Source organism: Dama dama, chromosome 10 (genome assembly GCF_033118175.1).
Source record: "Dama dama isolate Ldn47 chromosome 10, ASM3311817v1, whole genome shotgun sequence".
NCBI classification, from domain to species: Eukaryota; Metazoa; Chordata; class Mammalia; order Artiodactyla; family Cervidae; genus Dama; species Dama dama.
In genome coordinates this window covers 27,962,314-27,968,760 of record NC_083690.1, presented here as the reverse complement: position 1 = coordinate 27,968,760, position 6,447 = coordinate 27,962,314, and the positions used below count along the sequence as shown (strand labels likewise).

General features: G+C 46.1%; 1 non-coding gene across 1 annotated transcript; it reads right to left on the bottom strand.

Annotated features, from left to right (window-relative positions):
- Window positions 1-4,572: 4,572 nt before the first annotated feature.
- On the bottom strand, window positions 4,573-4,645 carry TRNAG-UCC (transfer RNA glycine (anticodon UCC)). The gene has a single exon. It is a non-coding gene; the product is annotated as a tRNA-Gly (tRNA).
- Between the last annotated feature and the right edge of the window lie 1,802 nt (window positions 4,646-6,447).

The following is a 6,447-nucleotide window of genomic DNA, read 5'->3' as shown; positions in this document are numbered from 1 at the left end:
CCCGCCCTCTCCAGTAGCCTCGGCCCCGCCCCCTCTGGAAAGACTGGAGCATGCGCACCGGATCGCGTCCCTTCCCCACCCCAGGGAAAGTCCGAGGTCGGAAGCCGCAGCGCCCCGAACGGAAGCGAAATTGCCAGGACGTGAGAACCCGCCCCCTTTGCCGGAACTATCGCATCTTCCAGCGGAAATCTTGTTGCCAAAAGGGGTGGGAATGCGTCATTGGTACGTGATCTGAGAGGCCCCTCATCTCGCATCACCCCATAGTGCAAACCCCCCCCCCCCCCCCGCGCGCACGTCACGTGACTTGCCTGGTCCCAGCCTCTCAGACCATGGAACGTGACGCTTCGACTGTCACGTGTCTCGGCCCTGTCAACTCCATCTCTGGAACACCTATCTCCCCACGACGTCCTCGGCACCCCGCGCCCAAGTTACCTCCCTTCAGAACCCCCGCGAGGCGGGGAGGGGGCGCTGACTATCCCCAGAGACAGTGGGTGGTAGGACCCAGGCTGAATCCGGCTTTCTTTCTTTTGGGTCCGCGAGTGTGGGCAGACTGACGACTTAGAATTTGGAGCTGTCAACATCATGAGACCTTGAAATTCAGAAAAGAATAAGATCCAGCGTCAGAGAATTGCAGGGTTTTGTAGGCAGAGCATCTGGGGGTGGGAAGTGACCTCACCCGAGGCGGAACTCTCTTCTCCCGCATACTCCTGGCACAGTTTCTGACAGGTGGGCGGCTGGCTGGCGCCCGGCTTGAACACTGCAGTCCCGCTGCACTCACCACCTTCGAGCAGGGCATTTCAGGGCAGCTCGCGCTAAGAAAAGAGTCTGTTACATTGAGCAGCATGTCACTTAGACAACCCCCCAGACCCCCACCTTGCACTGGGGTCTACCCTCTGGAGCCCACAAAAATATGCCATATTATCGTGGCCTGTAGTTGCTAAAGTGAGGGCATGACTGTGGACAGGGGAGCCTGGTGGGCTACAGTCCATGGGGTCACAAAGAGTCGGACACGACTGAGTGACTAACACACACAAACTGTAGCCCACCAGGCTCCTCTGTCCATACAATTTTCCAGGCAAGAATACCAGATCGGGTTGCCATTTCCTCCTCCAGAGGATCTTCCCAACCCAGGGATCGAACAAAGCATCTCTTGTGTCTCCTTCCTTGGCAGATTCTTTACCACTGAACCAACTGGGAAACCCAGCACATGTTAGGCCCTCAGTAGATATTTGTTGATAGAATCTTAGCCTCTCATATAACTGAAGACGAAGCTTATGGTTCCCTGGTCTTCTCTTTTATGCTTCAGGCTGTTGGTGACACTTCCCTAACCCTGACCCTGTAGACATTCATTCATTCAGTGAATTTTTATTGTATGGGCCAGACACTGTTTTAGGGCCAGAGATATATCAGGGCAGACAAGAATGCCTTGCCCTTTTGGAACCCACCTTCTATAGAAGGATGCCCCAAGGTCACTCAGTCTCAGAATGGCTGAGAAGAATATTAGTTCTCCTGGATCACAGGCTGTCAACAGCCCGGGTGTCTCTGCCAGGGATTCCATGCTGCTACTCCTCCTCCAGGGTTTTTCTTCCCCTTTTCATCTCCTGAGCCCCACCGTGCACCAGATCCTTGCCAACTCCTGCCCATCTCTCATGTCTTCACTTGGATCTGACATACCATGTATTTTGGTAATTTGTGTTATCTATTGTCTGCCTCCACCCTTCCTCTCCACCCTACTAGAATGTAAGCTCCAAGAGGACAGGGATTTTCACCTTAATTATTCACTGCCGTGTCTCCAGCACCTGCAACACTGCCTGGCACATTGTAGCTGGTTAATAAATACTCGTGAAGGAATGAATTTTTTTTTTAACCACACCATGCAGCTTGAGGTATCTTAGTTCCTCAACCAGAGATGGAATCCAGATCCTTGGCAGTGAAGCGGAGTCCTGACCACTGGACCGCCAGGGAATTCCCAACTTCTTTTGTTTTTTTAAATTAATTTATTTGACTGCATCGGGTGTTAGTTGCAGCACTCGAGATCTTCGCTGTGTCATGGAGGATCTTCTGTTGTGGTGCATGGACTCTCTAGTTGTAGCATTTGGGCTTCTTGTCTGGTTGTTTGGAGGGCTCCAGAGTTTGCGGGCTTAGAAGTTGCCCGACGCGGGCTTAGTTGCCCCCCAGCATGTGGGTTCTTAAGCCCCCAGCTAGGGTTTGAACCTGTGTCCCCTGCATGGCAGGTGGATTCTTAACCATTTGACAACCAGGGAAGTCTGCCCAATTTCTTTTTAATTGACATTTACTTAGCATTTACTGTGTGCCAGGCACTGATATACATACTTAATAAAAATTTACTCATTTCATCCTTATGTACATTCTGTGAGATTAGTACTATATTACTGTCCTCGTTTTACAGAGGAGGAGGCTAAGACACAGAGGCAGTAAGTAACTTGCCCAAAGTTACACACTAGCAAATATGAGAGCCAGGATTTGGAACCAGAGAGGAAGCTCCAGACTCCATGCTCTTAACCAGTACACCATGATCCAAGAAAAACACCAGCCAGGAGTGGCTCCCTGTGTCCTACTCACCCTTGGGGGACTTGCTGCCACCTATTAATGCTCTACTTTGGATCATCTGGTGGCGAGGTGGGGGCCAATGGCAAAACGAGTCTCTTCCCTTCCCCCATCATCAGGTCTCTCTTCCACATCTGTTGGGTGGGAACAGACTGCTGGGGAGGTTGTTGGTCATCCTCTCATTCCCTGTTTGCTGTCTTCCCAAGAGCCAAGGGCTTTCCTGGTGGCTCAGATAGTAAAGAATCTGCCTGCAATGCAGGAGACCTGGGTTCGATCCCTGGGTTGGGAAGATTCCCTGGAGAAGGATATGATTACCCGGTTCAGTGTTCTTGCTGGGAATATTCCATGGACAGAGGAGCCTGGCGGGCTACAGTCCATGGGGTTGCAAAAAGTTGGACACGACTAAAAGACTAAGTACACATACATACCGAGAACCAAAGATATCCATGCATGGGTCACATAAAGGGCTTCTGTGCATCCTCCAATGTCTCTGAGGCTGGTTTTGTGCTGAAACCCCAAGGGCTACCGAGATGAAGCCCCCACCACTCTCTCCTCATGATGTGTCCTGAGCCTGACCTTAATCATGCCCTAGAGTGCCACCTGGGAACCTTTTGTCTCTCATGGCTTTAATCAACATCCATGTTTGGCTCCCAAATCCATATCTCCAGCCCCCAATTTTCTCCGAAGCTTTAGAACTCTGAATCCACTTGCCTTCTGGACATCCCCTCCTGGAGTTCCATGAATGTCTTAAACTCACCATGTTCCAAACACCACGCATCGTCTCCCCTGAGAATCTCCTAAATTAACTTCTTGTACTTCCTATTTCCTTTCCGTGTGGATGACACCAGGTCACCTGTGCCATAACCTTGGCCTGGAGCTTCATTCACACAGCTGGTTTGGATAACCCCCATAAAAATGCTAGAAAAAAATGGACAAAATTCTTTATAGCTCATAATGAGAAAGACCTTTCTAACTACAGCTCAAAATTCAGAAACTACACTCAATAGTTTATAATAACCTATAAGGAAAGAGAATCTGGAAAAAACAGACATATACATGTATAATTGAATCACTTTGTTGTACAGCTGAAACTAACACAACATTGTAAATCAAACTTCACTTAAAAAATAAAAGCACATTAGAAAGTGAAAGTCGCTCAGTTGTGTCCAACTCTTCTCAACCTCATGGACTATACAGTCCATGGAATTCTCCAGGCCAGAATACTGGAATGGGTAGCCTTTCCCTTCTTCAGGGGATCTTCCCAACCCAGGGATCGAACCCAGGTCTCCCACATTGCAGGCAGATTCTTTACCAGCTGAGCCACAATGGATATTAAAAAATCAGAAAATGTAAAATAGAAGATTAGTATATTTGTTTACATGAAAAAGTTTTCATGGCAAAAAAATGAAAGCACAATCAAAAGACAAATTGGGAAAATAATATTTGCAATTCTTATCATACACAAAGGGCTAATCTCCCTACTATTTAAAGAGCTCCATGTAGTGATAAGAAAGACCAACAGTTCAATAAAAAACGACGGCCAGGGAACATGACAGATCACAAAAAAAGACAATAAAGACTTAAATAGGCAGATGTTCATTTTTGCATGTAAGAGAAGTGAAAATTAAGATAATACTGAGATATATTGCATTAGCAACATTTTCTTTTCTTTTTTTGGCTGGAATGCCAAAGTTTGTGGGATCCTAGTTCCCTAACCAGGAATGGAACCCATGCCCCCTGCAGAGGAAGCACAGAGTCTTAACCACTGGACCACCAGGGAAGTCTAACAAAGTTCATGTTTGGCAACCCAGTCTTTTGGCAAAACTGTGGGGAGACAGGGACTTTCACTTGTCCATGGGGCCTGCAAAATGATACAACCTAGACCATAGGTGTCAAAATTCTGAGTGCATATACTGTTTCTTTTTTTAAATATTTGTTTATTTGGCTGTGGAGGGTCTTCATTGGGGCATGCAAAATCTTTTATTTGTGTCATGTGGGATGTAATTCCCTGACCAGGGATCAAACCTGGGCCCCCTGCATTGGAAGTGCAGAGTCTTAGCCACTGGACCACCAGGGAAGTCCCCATATACTGTTTCTGAATTCTGAATGCATGTATTGCTTCTCCAGATTCTAAGGACAGCTGGGTGGTTTTTCTGCTGGTCTCATCTTATTCAAGTAGCAACAATCAACTTGTACCTTGGCTGGAGTTGGGTGGCCCATGATGACCTTTCTTACATTTACATGTCTGGGACCTAAGCTCTGATGGTCCAGTTGACCAACAGGGTTGAACCACACACTCTCTCTCTGTGGTATTTCAACCTGGGTTTCTTCAGAGTATAGTGGCCTCAGCATTCCAAGAGGGTGGGAGGAGAAGCTGCAAGGTCTCTTGAGGCCCTGCTCAGAAGCTGCACACTACTTGCACCATATTCTATTAGTCAAAGCAAGTTATAAGTCCATAAGGGCTGCAAAGGGTGAGGAAATGGAATTTTAAGTCACCAGATCTGCATATGTGTGAAATAACACATAAATACATCAATACTGTTCACTGGGTATTGTTTGCAATACATCAGAAACGTGTCCGTTAGTGGGTATGCAGCCATCAAAAAGAATGAAGGCATTCATTATGTATAAATGTGAAAATGTTTCAAAACATGTTTTTAGTTAAAATGTTATAATGAATGTATCATGCTACTGTTGTATAAGAGAAAAAGTGTATGTGTGAGCATGTGTGTGTGTGCATGTGCCCATAGGTATTTTTCCTGTAACCTCATAAAGAAATCTTGGAATGTTGCATAAACCAAAAAAAGTGGCTCCTATGGGTAGTGAGTACAATTGTTAGAGTAAGAATTTTTACAGTAAAACTTTGATATAATTTAATTAGAGTTTTGAACCATGTGAAAGTATCATTTATTTTAAACAATTATATCAAAGAAAGAATGGTAAAGGGATACCTGTGAGTAATTATAAGCAAAGGAATATGTCTTATTAGCTTGGGCTGCTCCAACAAAGTTCCATGTACCCAGTGGCTTAAACAATAGATATTTCTCACAGCTGTGGAGGCTGGAAAGTCCACGGTCAAGGTGCCAACAGATTCAGTCCTTGGTAAGGGCTCTCTTCCTGGCTTGTCCTCACTGTATCTTCACGTGGCACAAACAGAAAGTTCTGCTGTCTCTTCCTTTTCTTATAAGGTCACTAATCCTATCAAAGGCTCCACTCTCATGACCTGATCTAAATCTGCTTACCTCCCAAAGGCCTCACCTCCTGCTATCATTACATTAGGAATTAGGGCTTCAACATATGAATTTGGGGAGTAGTGGGACACAGACATCCAGCCCATCATAGAATACCATGATCAAACTTTCATTTTATGGAGATATCCTCTGGTGGCCAAGTGTAAGGCCATCACGGATGACTGTGCCAGTACACACCACACAAGGTACCCCACGAAAGGGCTAGCAACATGCAGACACCATGTATTCAATATTGGGATATTTATTACAATAATTATCTTACAGAAGAAGGTAGAGTGTTGTGAGGAAGGGACACCTTTTTCTAACTGCAAAGGGTGCAGTAAGTGTTGACTATAGCCCTCCCTGTGTGAAGGCTGATTGGGAGACCAGTTATGAGTTAGGCCCAAAATAGTGAGGCCTACACTGAAGCCTGAAGATAGGGATGGAGCATTTACTAAAGAGACAGAATCCAGAGGGACTTCCCTGGTGGTCCAGTGGCCAAGACTCCAGGTTCCCAATGCAGCGGAGCTGGGTTTGATCCCTGGTCAGGGAACTAGGTCTCACACGCTGCAACTAGGACCCCAGTGCCGCAAATAATTAAATAAAAATAAAGATTTAAAAAAGAGAAAGACAGAATCCATCAGATTTG